This window comes from Equus asinus, unplaced genomic scaffold (genome assembly GCF_041296235.1).
Source record: "Equus asinus isolate D_3611 breed Donkey unplaced genomic scaffold, EquAss-T2T_v2 contig_645, whole genome shotgun sequence".
NCBI classification, from domain to species: domain Eukaryota; kingdom Metazoa; phylum Chordata; class Mammalia; order Perissodactyla; family Equidae; genus Equus; species Equus asinus.
Window position 1 is genome coordinate 265333 of NW_027225344.1, and position 18862 is coordinate 284194.

The following is an 18862-nucleotide window of genomic DNA, read 5'->3' on the forward strand; positions in this document are numbered from 1 at the left end:
GAAAATGTTTCCTATGAACAATACTGTATTTTGTCTTCTCTGGTCCTGACTTGACTTTTCAGATTTTAGCGTCGTCTGACCATCTTACTGCTTTTTAACATTCTCGCAAGTTTCCATTGCTAACTTTCATCATTGTTCCTTCACAATCTTTCATCATGACACTGAAACTCAGGTCATAAGAGTTAAGCAACATTCTGAGGGAGACATCAGCAAGATGGAGGAATACAAAGTCCCAGCTCTTCTTCCCTGACAGAGACACTGTCTTAACAGCAATACATGGACCAAAGTATCTTTGTGAGAACTTCAGAAGCCAGGTAAGAAGTTGCAGTCCCCTGGGTAAGGGCAAAGCTAACAACTTCCACCCTGAAACTAGGCAGAAGAGCCCTTTCATTTTCCCTGCGACCACCTCTCCCCCAAGCCAGCACAGCTCACCCCTGCTTACAGCTCCTCCATCGTGAGGAGCAGGGGAAAGAAAAGAGAGGAAAATTCATTCACAGTTCCGTCTTTTTGGAGAGCTGCCTGAAGGACTGGTTTCTGTCTCACTTGACCCGAACTGCTGATGGAACTGGCATGGTCTGGCACCAGACAGAGACTAGCGTGGCTCAGCACCATCAGGAGTAGGTGCCCAACTCGAAGCTTCATCCTCGGGAGGGAGGGAGGGAGGAGAACAGAGCGTGTGTCTTATGTGCCAGCGTTTTGGAGGGCTGCCATTGGGACTGGTTTCTATCTCACCTGATTTGGGGTGCTGATGGGAGCTGACGTAATTTGGATGCCTGGGGGCCAATGAGAACAAAGGAGAGTGGGGTGGCTTCCTGCTGCAGCACCAAAGAAGCTGCAGTACTACAGACAGATATTAGAGGGAGCAAGAGATTATGAGCTCCTGAAAAAGAAACTGGCAAACCTCTCTAATTGGCAAATCACACACACAAGCCTAGAGAGTCACATCTGCCCAAAAGCTTTCAGAGGGCCCACAATCTATAACTGGGCTGACTGATGAAGGTCTTCCCCTGTATGAAGCAGCCCATAAAGACTGGAAGAGGTGGCTATTTTTCAAATGCATAAAAGTCAGCAAAAAAATCAAAAGGCACACAAAGAAACAGAGAAACACGATGCAATCAAAGAAACAAACTAAATCTCCAGAAACCAACTCCAAAGAAGTGGTGACCTATGAATACCTGACAAACACTTGAAAATAATAGTTTTAAGGAAGCTCAATGATCTACAAGAGAACACCAATAGACAGCTAAATGAAATCAGGAAAATGATGCACAAACAAAATGAGAATATTAAAGAGATGGAAACTATAAAAAAGGACCAAACAGAAATTCTGGAGCTGAAGAATACAAATAACTAAAATGAAAAATTCACAGAGGGGTTCAATAGCAGACTTGATCAAGCAGAAGAATCAATAAGTTGAAACCAGGTCATATGAAATTACTCAGTTAGAGAAGAAAAAAGAAAAAAGAATAAAGAAAAGTGAAGAGAGCCTAAGGTACTTATGGGACATCAGCAAGTGGACCAATATATGCATCATGGAACTTCCAGAAGGAAAGAGAAAGGGACAAAAGATTTATTTGAGGAAATAATGGCCAAAAACTTCCCAAATCTGAGGAATGAAAGATATCCAAATTCAAGAGTTAAGCAACATTCTACTAGACTGGATATCTGAAGACTGATCTTATATATATATATAATTTCTATTGAGTTCATAAGAGTTGACATCATTGTGAAATTTCAGTTGTACATTGTTTCTTGTCTGTCACCACGTAAGTGTTCTCCTTCACCCCCTATGCCCACCCCTCACCCCCCTTCCCCTGGTAACCACTGAACTGTTTTCTTTGTCCATGTGTTTGTTTATATTCCACATGTGAGTGAAATCATCTGGTGTTTGTCTTTTTCAGTCTTACTTCCCTAAGCATAATTCCCTCCAGGTCCTTCCATGTTGTTGCAAATGGGATGGATCCGTCTTCTTTTAATGGCTGAGTAGTATTCCATTGTATATATACCACATCATCTTTATCCAATCATTGGTCAATGGGCACTTGGGTTGCTTCCAGGTCTTGGCTATTGTGGATAGTGCTGCTATCAACACAGGGGTGCATATGTTCTTTGGATTATTGATTGCAAGTTGTTTAGGTAGATACCCAGTAATGGAATAACTGGATATGGTATTTCTATTTTTAGTTTTCTGAGGAACCTCCATCTTGTTTTCCATAGTGGCTATACCAGTTTGCAGTCCCACCAGCAGTGTATGAGGGTTCCCTTTTCTCCACACCCTCTCCAACTTTTGTTATTTTTAGTCTTAGTGATTATAGCCATTTAAACAGGTGTAAGGTGGTATCTTAGTGTAGTTTTGATTTGCATTTCCCTGATGATTAGTGATGTTGAACATCTTTTCATGTGTTTCTTGGCCATCTGTATATCTTCTTTGGAAAAATGTTCATATCCCCTGCTCATTTTTTGATTGTGCTGTCTTTTTGTTGTTCAGTTGTGTGAATTCCTTATATATTATGGAGATTAACTCCTTGTCAGATATATGATTTGCAAATATTTTCTCCCACTTGGTGGGCTGTCTTTTTGTTTTGATCCTAGTTTCTTTTGCCTTGCAGAAGCTCTTTAGTCTGATGAAGTCCCACTTTTTTTCTTCTGTTTCCCTTGTCTGAGAAGACCTGGTATTCAAAAAGATCCTTTTAAGTTTGATGTCAGTGAGTCTACTACCTATATTTTCTTCTAGGAGTTTTATGGTTTCAGGACTTATCTTCAAGTCATTGATCCATTTTATTTTTGTGTATGGCATGAGATAATGGTCTACTTTCATTCTTTTGCATGTGGCTGTCCAGTTTTCCCAACACCATTTGTTGAAAATACTTTCCTTTCTCCATTGTATGTTCCCAGCTCCTTTGTCAAAGATTAGCTGTCCATAGATGTGTGGTTTTCCTTCTGGGCTTTCAGTTCTGTTCCACTGATCTGTGTGTCTGTTTTTGTACCAGTACCATGTCATTTTGATCACTATGGCTTTGTAGTACACTTTGAAGTCAGGGATGGTGGTACCTCCAGCTTTGTTCTTTTTTCTCAGGATTGCTTTAGCAATTTGGGGTCTTTGGTTGCCCCATATGAATTTTAGGATTCTCTGTTCTGTTTCCATGAAGAATGTCATTGGGATTCTGATTGGGATTGCATTACATCTGTAGATTGCTTTGGGTAGTATGGACATTTTAACCGTGTTTATTCTTCCAATCCATGTGCGTGGAATCTCTTTCCATCTCTTTATGTCATCATCTATTTTTAAGACTGATTATATTTTTAATGGCCTTAAAGTCGTTTTATTACCCAGGTGAACATACCTACTACTTTGCAATACTCTTATTCAGTGGAGGAGTGAACATCGTAGAGAATCAACCTGCAGCTCTGTAATCATGTCTGGTTTGGGTGCAGAGGAGAAACCAAACTCCCAAGGGACAGGCCTGAGGGACAGCGTTATAGGAAGGCACAGTTTCACTTCACCCTAGTGAACCTGTGACAGTGTGTTAAGGTAAGGGAAATAACCAATTCATAGACTTTAACAGTGATGGCTATGATATAATTAATAATCTCTCCCTTTGAATGTCTTCTTACCAAAGAGCCAAGAATGCCTTGAAATCACTAACTGTGTTCTAAACCTTATGCAACTTGCTGTTTTATATGGTTTTTCAAAGTCATATGATATAAAAGTACTATCAGATACTCTCTAAAACCACAGTTCTTAACCTCTTATAGAGTAACAGACCTCTCAGAGAGTATGTTATAAGAAAGTAGGGACCCTAGTATCCTAGAAAACTGAATCCACACACAAAAGATAAAATTTCAGAGGTTTTACAGATTGTGTGAAGCCCATCCATAGATGCTTTATGTGTTGCGGGGAGCCCAGGTTTAGGAATTTTGTTAATTAAATGATGCTTTAATTTATGTATTATCTAAGTCACATGTGGATAACGAGATTAATGAAAATGTATACATTTTATGTATACACGGAAAGACTGGAAATTTCCTTCAATAACTTTATTCTTCACAAAATATATAAATAAATAAAACAATTCAACTTCTAAAGTATTATCACATTCAGGAAGAAGGCAGTCTATCACCATTCTAAATGACTGGAATGCCTCAATTTCTAATGGCAAAGTGCAAACTGAATTGAAATTAAGTTGGACTGTGACATCATTGCCAGGGATAGAAAAATAAAGTAACAAATACAGTCATTTCTAAATAAGGAACACTAGGCCCCTAGAAAAGTGACAGCAGAGTTTACTGAGTCTTGCACTCGGGCACAGCTTGTCCTGAGGAGGCGTGCCAAGGGCCTGGCTGAGGATCCACACTCTCTGCTCCAGCAGTTTGTTCTTCTGAGAAAAAAATAGAAAGCAAAAGTCATCTTATTAAAAAACACGTTTGGTTGCAACACAACATACAGCTTATATACAGTTTACCTTACAGCTGAGGTAATGTTTTCAAATTGATAACCCATTATGTTCTCCTGCTGTTCTTTAACATCTTTCAACGGCTTCCTCTAGCATGCTCCCAGGATGAAGTAAAAATTCCTCTCCACAACCCACAAAGTCCTGCGCATCTGGCTCTTCTCTCTCTGGCTTCACCGACTTCACCCAGAGGAACCTGTGTGCACTGCGCTCTGGCCACACGTGGTTTTCCAACCCTTCCCCTGGTTACGGTCTCTCCCAGCTGGGCCGACCCTGTTCCCTCTGCCTGAATCGCCTTCCCCTCCCCTCTTTGTTAAGCTAACTCACCTTAACCTGTTAGATCTCAGTCCCCTTCTTCAAGGAAGACTTCCTTATGTTCCTAAAACAACCTATTAAAAACTCATAGGCTTTTGAACTCTAGAACTGTACCTTTTTTGACTACTTGATCACCGTCTATACCCACTAGACTGTGAACTCCAGGAAGGCAGGGGCCATATCTGGTTTGGTTATCAATGTACCATCAGGGTGCAATATGTGACACATAGGTGGAGACCAAAAATTTCTGTTCATTGAATGAATATGTAAATGATATAAGTCTATGATCTGGCTTGTGTAAAATGAATATAATGCTACTGGAAATACTGGCCCATTGAATTGATAAGAAGGTCTTTTGCAGTAAAAGTAGTTATGTTTGTAGGATGGTGTCTCTCTGTGTCCTCGAGAGCTGCTTGTCTATCTGAGGGAAAAGTTGAAGGTTCAGGAGGCAGAATAAGACTTCCCTCGGGGTAAAAAGTGATTTCACTTCAGTGCTGTGCTTTGGAGAAACTTCTCACAGAGACAGCAAATGACATCTCTGCAGTGCAGCTTCTCCATGACATCTTCTCTTGTCTAAACTTGCCCTTTGGGGCCACAGGGGACAAATGAGTTCCAACCGTTATCCCCGATCCCCAAGTAACCAGTATATTTACCCACCTGGGCGGAGGCCTAGACTTGAGTTATCAAAATAGCGAACTGGGTGAGGTGCTGGGAAAGACTTTGATCGGCCATCAAAAAACCAAGATTTCGGTGAGTCCTTTGGCACAGGATCTTGTAAATTCCGTTCCTTGCATTGAGAAGGCGTATGCTGTCTCTCTTGAGAAGCTGGTCCGGTCGCTTTAGGAGACTTTGGAGAATTCTCACAAGTCACTTCTTTGTGAGCTTCTCTTTTAAGAGTTCTCTCCTTCCACATTTTGACCTCATTGGAAAGATGATGATTATTGCTTAAATGTGGGGAAAAATAAAAGAGACTGTAAGACTGCTCAATTCCAGAAATATATTCATATTTACATAAAATTTTTTTTCTTAATTGTGGTAAAATATATGTGACATATAATTTACCATTTTATCATATTTACATTTTAATTTCAACCTAATGCTTCCTAAGTTTGGATTATTTCCACAGTTCAGAAAATGAAATGAGGTCAATATAAATTGAAAAATTGTACTAAATCTCCGTGATCACAGAATCTTGAAAAGTATGATATTAGGTTTCAAATGAATCAGTGATGTCGTCCAGCATGGTTTATCTACTGATACTCTGTGGCAATAATTTGATAAGTTAGTCTTCTGGATGGATGAATCTTTAATGTACCTTTGTTATTTTAAAAGATATATTACACTGTGCTTTTCTGGATTACTTATAGTGTTGCTTCCCACAGGAAATGCTGCCTGCATTTATTCACTCCTTCAGAGAAGCCTGGGAAGCAATCCTAGGCCCTGCTCTCCTTTCTTTGATCAGTCAGCCAAGTGTGTTGATACAACCTCACACTTTTGGGTTCCCCCCCATTCTGCTCTAGCAGCTAGAGACGCCGTATGAGCTCATTAGGCCCCAGCTTAAAATCCTCCAGTGGTGGTAATCCTCCCGTTACATTTAGGAGACCACCCCAGCTGCCTCAGAATGACCTGCAATGTGTAATCTGGACCAGTGGCCTCTGGCATCGCATCTTGCACTTACTCTGCCTCATTCTGTATGCTCTGGCCACACTGCATGTCTTTCTGTTCCACTTTCCTCTTTGACTCAAAGCCTGTGCACATGCTGTTCCCTCAGCCTAGAAGGCTTAGCCATCTCTACTGTCATCAAGCCTAACTGCTACTCATTTTCAGATCTACTCTTACATATTAGTTTCTTGATCACCGCCCCTCCCCACATCTAGATAAGGTCTGATCCCTCTGTTGGACCCTTTCATAATGTCCTGTTTGCTTTTTTTGTTGTTTAATAGCCTCACACAGAACAGTAGCTATTTGCATATTTATTTAATGCCTATTTTTCTTCTATTGCATCATTAGTAAAGATTAGCACAAGATTCTAATCTTTGGTAGAAGCCAATTAATTAAATTTTTTACAACTGTTTATAAAGGTTAATGGGCTACAATAATGGACCTGAGGGATTCTCCTTTGAGTAAAGCCTCACTGACTTGGGCATATTTGTGGCATATTTAAGCTCCCCTCAAAGATCTTGGTTTACTTTTTGGTTCTTGGCTTAGTTAAAAACAGGCTTAGCTAAAATCAGTTGATGGGCCAGCCCTGTGGCCTAGTGGTTAAGTTCCGGGCACTCCACTTTGGCAGCCTGGGTTTGGTTCTCGAGTGTGGACCCACATCACTCTGTTAGTGGCCATGCTGTGCTGGCAGCCCACATACTAAAAATAGAGGAAGATTGGCATGTTAGCTCAGGGCGAATCTTCCTCAGGAAAAAAAAAAGGTCAGTTGATGGATAGCAAACCTCTGGAATGGTGCTACCATATTCTCATTCCTTTTCAAAAAGACACATTACATGAGCTCTAAAATTTACTTCCCCTATATGTGTGAGGGGTTGCCCACTGCAAAAAATATATATGCATGTGTAGGCATCATCCTCTCCCACACATACCACCATAAGCATAATTCCTGTATCAGGTAAGCAGATCTTACCTTAACATTTCATTCCTTTGCTTTGTTAACTGTTCATTTTGCTGCTTTAACTTAGAAATTTCCTTTTCTAGCCGTATATATTCACTTTTCAAAATAAGAGCTTTTGTGCTTTGTACAATGCCGCTGCCACCCCCACAGGTTAAGGGTTTCCTTGAAGGCTGAGAATCAGTATGTTCTGATATCACTGTGGGAGGCAAACACACAGACAGGTGATAATTTTAATTATCTCCAAAGTTCACAATAAAGGAAACATTAGTAAGTTCAATAAATCACTATAAAAAACAAAACATCTCAGCACCATCTCCCTGAACGTCACCCTTGACTTCCTCCTCTTCCCTCACCTCCTATGCCAATTCCATCATGGATTCTAAGTATCTGCGGAACCCCTGCTTCTCTCCACCCACTATCTCCACCACCACCACCTGCTAGGATCACTCACGGTGACGGCAGCAGTCGGAGCTGCCCTTCACTGTCTACTCTCGACGCCAGTGGGGTCCCCTGGAGGGCTGCTTCCACCACACAGCGTGTGTGGGGTCCACCCCAAGGCAGTCAATGTGCTCCCAATACTCAACACGTATTTGTTAACTAAATAAACCTTAGACTGCTATTAAAGAATATACTATCCAGTATTTTACACCATATGTGTACAAGTAATGTAAAGAACTGTTTTGTAAATTTTAGGTAAAATTGCATAAAAGTGTGAGGTGCTTAGAAAGTGGAATGATCCACTGGGTCACTGACTGTTTACAAGGGAGGGGCAAGATGAGTGTGGGGAAGACACTCAATGTCCATTTCCTTTTGAATTATTCTGAATTCAGGTACAACACGTACCTGAAAGTCACAAATTAGAAGGAATCATCCTGACCCTTCTCTAACAACAAAAGTTCTATTTTTACCCCTTGAAGTTTTCCAGGTAGGAGCTGCAATTATCCTGCAATGGACACTAGGGCAGTTCAAACTAAACAAGCACCAGACAATGCGTGGACAATAATACACACAAACATCATCTTGCATTTGCCTGACATTTAGAATTTTCAGTGTGCTTTCACACACAACTTTTAGCCTGATCCTTACAAGTCTATATCCAATCTAGAAGGTCAGGCGTTCTCCTCATGATTTCACAGGCTGTTAAGTGAGGGCAGTCAGCTTAGAGAACTGTTCGTGACGTTATTTCGATGCTGGACCCACTACACAAAGCTGCCCCAAGTACTTTTCAGCATTCTCTCTTTTCAAATGAAACATAAGAGACAGAAATATGGGAAAAGATACAGTTTGAGGAATGTATATGCAGAAATTTGATGATTAGATTTGAAAACTGTATCTAAGATAAGTTTCAAAGAGTTTGCCAGTAAGCATCAAGTCTGTATTTTCAGTACCAACAACAAGTAGGATAATATTTACTGTATACTGACTATGTTTTTACAGTGCACATGGTTAAAATCTATTAAGATATGCTTGTGTTTTATTGGGAAGGGTATGTCTACCTTGACAGGTAAGTCATTCTTGTATACTACTGAAGGTATCTTCACTAATATGTAAAGATCTGATAGTGCACAGGTTACATTCATAGTTTTTAAGAATCTATAATGGATAAATAGTTGAGATTACAGGAAACTTAAGGAGGTATCACAGGATAAATATGATCTCAATGAATTCATTTTAAAAATAGTTCTTTATAAATTAGTGATTAACAGGTTTATTCTTGACTGTCATATATATAGTAGCAGTCTTCAAAATGTGTAAGTATACTGAGAAGTAAGATGGAAAAAGATCTGGAAATATCAGCATTTTCTACTTACTTGAAGTATCTTGGGCCTGCTGATTTCGTCTAAGATTTTCTCTCAATAGCCTTATAACTTCTTTTTGATGTTCTACAGTGGCTTTTGTACAAGTAATTCTATTAAGAATAACAACAGAAATATGTAAAAGGCCAGCAACTAATTTTTAATGGAAGAATAAACAGAACTGCTGTCAAGAATTTTCTGATAAGATACATCACATTGATATGATATGCATAAGCAGCAGTAGGTAAGCCCTCACGATACCCCCTGGTATCATGCACTTTATAGCCATAAATAACACCATCAAATTGGAAGTGTTCTGTTTGGCTGCAGGGGCAATTTTTTTTTAACATTGAGAAACCAATTCTTTTAAAATTTCTGAAAGCCCAATAGGTATCATTAACTGGATATTGAGCAAAATTACATTCAGGGGCACCATAAAACAAATAATTGGGTTGTTATCATGAGGTCCTAGAAACCTCTTGAAGGTACAACAATTACCAAAGCGTAAAACCAAAAGCACCTTCCTGTATATACTGTAAGGAAAGCACACTCGACTGCAGCTCTGATCTGAGGTGACACAGTCAGAGGTCACAGTCTGCTCATTGCACCCAGGAGAAAAAGACATTCTGTTAATTATTTGCTTGAGTGTTAATTGGCAATGCTAAATTATGAGACTTTCTGCCTTTCTTAGAGACTGAAAGTATCTGCTGATTCTATTCTATATAAAATTGCTTTGCATTTATTTAAAAAATTTTTTTTCTTTTGAGGAAGATTAGCTAGCCCTGAGCTAACATCTGCCACCAATCCTCTTTTTGCTGAGGAGGACTGGCCCTGAGCTAACATCGGTGCCCATCTTCCTCTACTTTATATGTGGGATGCCTACCACAGCATGGCTTGACAGGTGATGTGTAGGTCCACACCTAGGATGGTGAACCCTGGGCCACCGAAGCGGAATGTGCAAACTTAACCACCGTGCCACTGGGCTGGCCACTAAAATTGCCTTTTTAATGATGCTCCACTAAAACCAACAGTCCTATCAATAGAAGGCTGGTTAGAATGCATGAAGATTCAGAGTGCGACTTTTTGGGCAAAATTAGATATCATCATTAAACATTTATTAAACATTTACAGGAAGAATAAAAAGTGTGAGGAGTCAGAGGTGACATATTAATAAGTGGCAACATTATATTTCTAATTCAGTTTCCTTGACTCTCTGTTTAATGTTCTTTTCATTATGCTATACCACAAAGAACTTTAGGCATGCTATTGTATATGGTACTATACATAAATAAATCAATAAAAAGGGAATATGCTCTTGGGCACTAAGTACTACAATTTAAAAGGAAATAAAACCTTACACAAAAATACAATAGGAAGAACAAATGAAATTAAGAGAACCAACAGAAACCTTAGACAAACTGCTAAAAACACACACACGTTCTTAATATTCACTTTCAAACAAAAAAGGCCATTTTTAAGCTGTTCCTATATGATTGAACAAGAAGTATCCAAAGACATAGTATGTCAGTAATTGATCAGAATTGTGCTTGTTTTCAAAACCTTTGCATACATAATGAGAATTTAATAACTTTAAAATCTGTAGATGTTTGTATTTATTTTATAAAAAGCAATAACAATATCTTAATATATTTTAAATTTATACAGTTTAGAAAGGAAGTTTAAGCTACTAAAGTCATATTCAATTAAGACAAAGACATACTCCTTTTCAAACTCCTTGGCATTTCTCATCTTCTCTAGGTCTATTTTCACCAGCTTTGTTTTGAGCTCTTCAATTTCTTCTTTATAGGGCTTAGCTCCTAAAGCAACTTTGTCCTAAAGGTTTTAGAGAAAAGAGAAATAAAGTAATTTTAGAGCAGTTTCAAAGACTTGTTAACTACCTAATATAGTAGGAACATTTTAAAACAGCAAACTCCAAACATATGAAAAGGAGGAAAGGCACAAATTTTAACCCTAAAATGAGTAACAAATAGATATTTGATGTGAAGTACATGTGAAGCTATTGGAAGCTAATGTGTAATTAGAAAACCTATGACTTCTATTTCTTAAAACAAATATTTTTCCCAATTAAAAAACAATATACTTAAACAAAATGAAACAGAAAGGTTGAAACGAATGAAATGGGTAGATAAAGGTAAATCAGGAAAATAAGACAAGAGATGAACAGTAATATAAATATCAAAGTAGAACTGAATTCAAGGCACAAAATATTATATAACATTATTGGGGATATTCTGTACTCAAGGTTGGTTCAATCTAGCCATACATCTACTTCGACTCAGAAAAAAAATCAGTCATATATACATACAAACATATACAAAAATCTTTTTTAATAAATAGGTTTAACTTTTTAGAGCAATTTTAGGTTTATAGACAAATTGAGCAGAGTACATAGAGTCCCGGTAATACCCGTGTCCTCCCCTAGTTTCTCCTATTATTAACATCTTAGTGTGGTATGATTGTTACAAATGATGAGCCAATATCGATACATTATTAACTGACGTTCACAGTTTACATTAGAGTCTATTGTTTGCATTGTATAGTCCATGGGTTTTGACAAATGTATGACACGTGTTCATCATCACTGTATCATGCAGAATAGTTTCACTGCCCTAAAAATCTCCTGTGCTCCACTTATCCATCCCTCCACCCTCCCCCAGAACCCTTAGTAATCATTGATCTTTTCCTGTTCGCCTAGTTTTGCCTCTTCCAGAATGTCATACAGTATGCAGTGTTTTTAGATGGGCTTTTTAAAATTAGCAATGTGCATTTAAGGTTCCTCCATGTCTTTTGTGGCTTGATGGCTCATTTCTTATTATTGCTGAATAAATCATTCATTTCTTTTATTGCTGTTACCACAGCCATACTATGGATTACTATTATATATTGAATACAAAAATAAACCATCTAAATAGGGACCCAGAGAGCTCTTCATTCCTCTAGGCGTTACCCCCAGTGCCTATAAAAACATTTGCACACACACGTAGTTAGCAAAGACTAAAAAGATGCAAGCTTCCATAGCTGAGATGCTCAGCTTAAGGAGGTTGCTGACTAGGTCAGATAAGCCCATTCTGGGAGGAGCCCAGTATTTGCTCAGTCATGGCACCAGTAAAATACCCTGGCTTTCTGGACCAGATGCTGATATCAGGGACTCCTTGAGCATATGACTGGCTGGAGTGGTGTCAGTTTTGTAAGAAACTGCCAAACTCTCTTCTAAAGTGGCTACTGTACCACTTGCATTCCCACCAGCAGTGAGCAAGAGCTCCTGGCCCCACTCCTTGCCAGCATTTAGTGTAGTCAGTGTTCCGGATTTTGGCCATTATATTTTGAGATACAGTGGATGTACAGTGGTATCTCATTGTTTTTTAATTTGCAATTTTCTAATGACATATGATGTGGAGCATCTTTTCATATGCTTATTTGCCATGTGTGTATCTTCTCTGGTGAAGTGTCTGTTCAGATCCATTGCCTATTTTTAAATCAGGCTGTTTGCTTTCTAATTATTGAGTTTTAAGAGTTCTTTGTATATTTTGGATAACAGTTCTTGAAAGATATGTGTTTTGCAAAGATTTTCTTCCAGTCTGTGGCTTGTCTTTCATAGGGCAAACATTTTTAATTTAAATGAAGTCCAGTTTATCAATTTTTTTCCTTCATAGATTATGCTTTTGGTGTTGTATGTAAAAAAATGTCAATGCCAAACCCAAGGTCACCTCGATTTTCTCCTACGTTATCTTCTAGGCATTTTCTAGTTTTGTGTTTTAGATTTAGGTTACAATCAATTGAGTTAATTTTTGTGAAAGGTGCCCAGTTGTTCAGCACCGCTAGTTGATAAGACTACCCTTTTCCATTGAATTGCCTTTGCTCTTTTGTCAAAGATGAACTGACTATATTTGTGTGTATATATTTCTGGGCTCTCTATTTTGTTCCATTGATCTATTTGTATACATTTTGATTTAAAAGTTCAAAGAACTCTAAAAATATTTATTCATTTATGACACCTAAAAGAAAATTTCAATATATTCTAAAAATGGAGAAATTGCAGTAATTTTTTTGCCACAATATAATGAAATAAATTAGTCATATATAACAGTTTTAAAACAATTCTTGAGTAAAAGAAATTGAAATTGGAAATACTCTCTTAGAAATGAAAGACAGTGAGAATTCCTTATTTCAAACACATGACGTGTGCCCAAGCTGCACTCAGAAGCGCTGACAGCCTTAAACATCCTCTAGCCGCCTGAGGAGTCTGAGCGCCTGTGTTCTCAGTGAACAGCACCTGCTCATCCTATTTTAGATGGAGTCTGCTGAGAAACTTTCTTTGCTCTACCAGAAAAAGAATTCCTTTGAGATTCTGATTTGAATTACATTAACTTTAGAAATTAATTTGGGAAAAACTGATGGTTGTACAGTATTTAGGTTACAACCTAGGAAATGGCATATTTCTTATTTTAAACCACATGCTCTCCTATATTTCCTTTTAGAGTTTTGTTGTTCTTTTCATATATGTTGCCTCATTTTTTGTTAAGGTTAGTCACTTGAGCATTTTATATTTTGTGCCAGTTATAAATAAGATCTTTTTTTCCCACTGTGCAGGATGTCCCTAAAGTACTAGCACAGTTTGAATTTTTAACAAATTTACTGCTACTTGATATAAATAATTTGTAAAGATACAACAGAGGAAATGTATCAAGATTTAAACAAAACTGTTAATGAGTCATTTGTTCAAATTACTTTCTTCTATATTCACTTAATAAACCCTACATTATATTGGACAGCTATATCCAGGTGAATTAAAATAGTGGTGAATAGGTTAAAAGTTAATATCTTTGCATTTTACTATGCCAAATCTCGAGTTAAATATACTGTTGCATTTTATAGAATATTTATATAAAATACAGAAACAGATTCTTAAAAATTCAAACTGTATAAAGATTTTATGGATACCCTATACTTTGCTTTCTTTCCTCATGGATGCTGTACAATGGCATACTCTATTATATTATCTAAATGGTTACTTTTAGTATGCAGGAAAGATATTCCTCTCTCCATAGACACCTGTACCAATCTATACTGAGTGTGGAGAAATTTGTCGCTTACTCCCTTTTTCTTGAAACACTAGCTTCACTTATATGAAGAAACTGGAACCACTCTGTTGCCCAGACCCCCTTTTCTTTTTCACTCACTGGCTGCTCCATCTCAGTATCATTTGGTTACTCCACATCTCCTCTCCATTATGCTTATGCCCTCGTCCAGTCTCATGATTTTTATACGCTGATGATTCCCCAAACTTAAACCTCTCGCCTATATCTTGCTCAGACTCAGATATTCAATTGCCTAAGTCATATCTCAACTTGGGTGTCCCCAGTGGGCATTTCCAATTCAGCATGTCCAAAACTGAACTTTCCTGGTTTCAAACTTCCTCTTCTGGCAGTCTTTCCCATTTCCGTATGTAGCAACTCTATCTTCTTGGCTGCTCAGGCCAAAAACTTTGGAATCATCTCTGACTCCAAGAAATACGAGAGGTACGTGTTTGGCTTTCTCTTTGATAAATTGAATCTAAATATTTTGCAAAAAAAAAGAAATATGAGAGGAAGAGACATGTGCCACTTCTGGGCCAGAGCCTTTATGAGTACAGATTTTAAGACAATTTTTAGCTTCTCCATCTTGTCCCTTTTCTGTGAGCCTGAGCACGGACAGCTTACAACTGGGCTTTAACCATGCAGATGAAAACAGCACCAAGGAAGTGCTGGAGAAACAAGATGGGAGAAACGGGGGCCTCTGAATGACCATGTGGAAAGGAGCCACTTGCCAAGCTGGAACCCACACTTTTACGTGTGAAATAAGCTTCTGTTTTGTTTGAGCCATTGCATTTTGTGGTTCCCTTTGTTGTAGGAGCTGGCACGTCACTAACAAACACGCCTTCCTGGATTCTATTTTCAAAGGGCAGCCTTTAAAAATTTAAGTCAGACTATATCATTTTGCCAAAATCCTCTGATGACTTCCCATCTCATCCAGAATAAAACCCAAAGTGCTTACAAATAGCTTTCAAGATGCTTTATGATTTGGCTCTCTGCTACTTCTCACCTATTTCCCCTTCTATCCTTGCCCACGCTGCTCAGGAGACGCTGGCTTTCTTGCTGTTTCCTTGAATACATCTCAACTACTTCTGTGTTGTGGCCTTCGCATTTGCTACTTCTTTTGCCTAGAAGGCCCTTCCCTACCAGACAGCTCACACCATCACTTCGTCATCTTAATTGTGCGGCTCTCCTCAACTCCCCTTACAAAATCACACTCCTACTCACACCCACTCTCACCCTGCACCTATATACCTCTGTCTGGCTTAATATTTTTCCATTGCACTTCTCACCGTTTAACAAACATATATACTTGTTTATTTTCTGACTTCATGAAGCAGAATGTAAGCCTCTTCAAGGAGGCTTTATTTTTTTTCCATTGTAGTACACATGGCATCTAGAACAATGACCAACACATAGTAGGTATTCAACAAATACTTGCTGAATGAATAAAAATGTGATCATTTAGTTATTTAAAGTATTAAAAAATTACTCTCAAGGATTTTAAAGCTTTACAGTTGATTTTCTTGGTTTTTAGCTATACTAACAATTTCTAAAAACAAAATTAAGATTATTTTCTCTTGCCTCTCTGTTTCATGTCTCATTGAAAGAACCAGAATTTTTAGAACAATGTTAAATAATGAAAAGAGTAGGCATTCTTGGCTTGTTTCTAATTTTTGAATGAAGAGAAGAGACACTGGAGCAGGAACAGTGAACAAAATGCCTATTAGGATCCGACCCAAGTAGCAGAAGAGTGAGAAGTAGCTGTGGCTCAGACGAGGAAGGAAGGCTGTGATGAAGGAGGGTGCGACTTGTGTAACGGCATTCAAGCTCAAAAACATTTCAACTCTGCTCTTTCTAGAGAAAACAGGTTAGATTAAGCCCATAGGCTACCAGGTGGGACTCAATAACAGGGGATTAAGTAGAAAAAAATATAATTTTAAAATGTACTTATCTAACAGAGTATTAAATATTTAGATAAGAAGCATATTTTTTTGAAAAATAAAAAGAAAGTCTCAACAAGAAAAAAACCAACAACTCAATTAAAAAGTGGGCAAAGGATCTGAACAGAGATTTCTGCAAAGAAGATATATGGATGGCCAACAGGCTCATGAAAAGATGTTCAACATCATTAGCTATCAGGGAAATGCAAATCAAAACTACAATGAGATATCACCTCCCTCTGGTCAGAATGGCTATAATTAACAAGACAGGAAACAACAAGTGTTGGAGAGGATGTGGAGAGAAAGGAACCCTCAAACATTGCTGGTGGGAGTGCAAAGTGGTGAAGCCACTATGGAAAACAGTATGGAGATGCCTCAGAAAATTAAGAATAGATCTACCATATGATCCAGCTATCCCACTGCTGGGTATTTATCCAAAGAACTTGAAAACACAAAGGCATAAAAGATATATGCACCCCTATGTTCATCACATCATTATTCACAATAGCCAAGGCTTGTAAACAACCTAGGTGCCCATCAAGGGACGAATGGAAGATGTGGTATATATACACAATGGAATACTACTCAGCCATAAGAAATGATGAAATCTGGCCATTTGTGACAACATAGATGGACCTTGAGTGTATTATGCTAAGTGAAATAAGTCAGAGGGAGAAAGTCAAATACCATATGATCTCACTCATAAGTAGAAGATAAAAATGACAAACAAACACAGAGCAAGAGAGACTGGATTGGTGGTTACCAGAAGGGAAGGGAGGAGGGGGAAGGGCAAAAGGGGTGATTAGACACACGTGTGGTGATGGATAATTGGTCTTTGTGGGGTGAACATGATGTAATCTACACAGAATTCGAAATATATTATGATGTACACCTGAAAGTTATATAATGTTATAATCCAATGTTACTGCAATAATAAAAAATTTAAAAAAAACATATTTATGAAAAAATGTTGCAATATACTACTAGAGATATACAAACATACATCCTCTACATTTTTGGCATTCAGAAATTAAAGTGAAAATAAAAAATTTCCTTACTTTGAAAAGTAAAAAAATTAAAAAAAATTAAAAAAATAAGATATATTTTAAACTGTCAAGAATATTTATGTTTTTTAAAAATAATTTTTACAGGAAGATGAAAACAATCATTATTTGGCATGAAAATAAACGTATGCATTTATTTATATTTATTATGCATAATTTATAAAATTATGCCTTTATTTATAAAATGAGTTTTAAGTTACCTGAAGTACTTGGATCATTTCTTTTGTTTTTTCAAGGCATTTATTTGATTCATTAACTTGTGATTGAAGTTTTGCTATTATATCATTAGTCATCTCAAGCTCTTTCTGTATCTTTATAATCTTGTCTTCCTTTTGCATGGCAGTTTCTTTAGCTTCACGTAGTGAAGTTTCCAGCTCTTGAATCTTCTATTAAAAAAAACACACATATATAAGGTGTGCCTTGAAGACAGAATCACAGTTTATATGAAACAAAGATCATATATAGGTATTAATCTTTCAGATTGCATCAACATAGGATAGATGGAGACTCCAAATGTCACTCAATTTATACATGTATTATTTTTTTCATTTAGAAGCTGATCATTTAGGACTAAAAGAGGCCCAGATTTTATATAAGGTTAGTACTTATTTTATTTACTAGTTAGCATGGTGCTAAGCATATTAAATAGGCACTTACATTTTAAATTAACACTAATTACAGAAAGTATATTTGTTAATTGACACTTTAGAGGAATACATGTAACATATCTTTCCCTTTATTTTTATTACCTAGTTTTTATGCTGAAAAATACAAGTATGTGGAAAAATCCAAAGGCATATAATTAAGATTAAGTTCCCCCATCTCAGAACCCCCACTGACTCTAAAGCGATGACTACTAAACTCTTTCAAGTGTATCCTTCTAGAAATTTTCTATATGTATCTACGCATGTGAATATACAGTTTACAAAAACAGTAAGTCACACACACAATAGTGTGTAAGAAGAAAGTTCACACAGAATAGCGTGAAAGAAGAAAGAGCCAAAGCAGGACTGCATTCAAACATGAAGAAGACAGATATGACTACAGAAGAACTATACAACTTTAATGTAGACCATGAAGACACTGAAATTGTTAAAGGTTTTGTTTCCCTTGGTTCAGTCATCAGTTTAAATGGAGACCGCAGCCAAGAAATCAAGAGAAGACTGTGACTCAGAAGGGCAGCGATGGAAGAATCAGGAAAGATCATCAACAGTAAGGGAGTATCATTAGAGACCAAGGCCAAGATTATCAACATCCTCGCATTCCCAATTACTATGTGTGGGTGCGAAAGCTGGACAGTGAAGAAGGCTGACAGGAAAAAATGGACTCATTTGAGATATGGTGTTGGAGGAGAGCTCTACAGATACCCTGGACTGCCAGAAAAATGAACAAGTGGGTCCAAGAGCAAATTAAGCCTGACCTATCTCTGGAGGCAAAAACTGTAAAACTGAGACTATCCTACCTTGGGGACATGATGAAAAGTAAAAGGCAGCAGGAAAAGAGGAAGACGAAATACGAGATGGAGTAATTCCAGAAAGGAAGCCATAGGCGTGAGTCTACAGGAGCTGAGTAGGGCTCTT

General features: G+C 37.7%; 1 pseudogene; it reads right to left on the reverse strand.

Annotated features, from left to right (window-relative positions):
- Nucleotides 1-3563: 3563 nt before the first annotated feature.
- LOC139044161 (centromere-associated protein E-like) overlaps nucleotides 3564-18862 on the reverse strand; it is an 80049-nt pseudogene continuing 64750 nt past the window's right edge.